This window comes from Parus major, chromosome 21 (genome assembly GCF_001522545.3).
Source record: "Parus major isolate Abel chromosome 21, Parus_major1.1, whole genome shotgun sequence".
Taxonomy (NCBI): Eukaryota; Metazoa; Chordata; class Aves; order Passeriformes; family Paridae; genus Parus; species Parus major.
The window spans coordinates 6,183,185-6,184,219 of NC_031789.1; the positions used below are offsets into that span (position 1 = coordinate 6,183,185).

At 56.0% G+C, this 1,035-nt stretch overlaps 1 protein-coding gene across 1 annotated transcript in view; it reads right to left on the reverse strand.

Annotated features, from left to right (window-relative positions):
• Window positions 1-1,035, reverse strand: part of AGRN (agrin) — a 61,751-nt gene that overhangs the window by 59,233 nt on the left and 1,483 nt on the right. The gene's annotated exons all lie outside the window — the stretch shown is intronic.

Consider the following 1,035-nt stretch of genomic DNA (forward strand, 5'->3'; position numbering starts at 1 on the left):
AGCTGCCCTCACACCCCTCTGCCTCTCTCCTGATCCAGACAAACCTTCTGAGTCCAAGGAATGTTTGCAGGATGCTTGGCACTCCCATCCTGCTCTTTTATCCCTCCCAGGTTTCCCCAAGTGCTGGAAGAGGCCTGGAAGGAGCCAGGGCCCAGACTGTCGTGCCCCACGCCTCTAATCCAGGTTTAGGCTCTAATCTGGGTTTATTTTTGAGCTGAGCTCCCCTGAGGACTCCAAAACCAGGGGCAAAACAGGTGCTGAGTGCGCCTAATCCCACAGGATTGCCAGGCAGGCACCTGGAGAGTGCTGATCCCTCGTCTGAGATTCCAGAGGCACCGGGGGATATTCCCACCCTTTAATCCCTGGGATCCCTGCACTGGGCACAGCCCCAGGCTGACAAGGGGAAAAAACAACAAGAATTGGGATCTTCCTTTCTGCCATCCCCACATCCCCCAGGAATGGTTTAGGGCAGGGTCACAGATGGATTTGTCCCTTTTAACATGGGAATGAAGCGATTCCCTCCATCCCAAAGCACATCCCAAACCTTACAGCACACCAAATTCCTTCAGGCACTTCCAGATCCTGCAGCCCTCCCTGAGCTCCTGGTGATTCCCAGCTGAAACCAGGTGCTCCTGGAGGCTCCAATCTTATCCTGGGCCCCAAAATCTCCTGCTGGGAGCTCCCAGCAGGACAGCCCCTCCTTCACACCTCCCGCTCCCACCCTGCTCTGAAGCTGTGGGAGCACAGTCCAAGCTCTCCCAGCTTCCCAGCCCGGCCCCAAAATTCCCACCCTGCTTCCCACAGGGAGAGCCAGCAGCCTGGAGTGTGTCCTGCCCGATCCTGGGATTTCCTCATGGATGCTGCTGCTTCTCATCCCGGCATCCACGAGCCAGGGACGAGAGGAGGAGGAGGAGGAGGAGGAGGAATCCCCCCTCAAACTTTGGGATCGGTGCCTTTTGTGATGCTTTAATTCCAGAATGCTTTAATTCCAGGAGCTCTTTGGGATGTTTTAATTCCAGGAGAGGTTTGGGAAGC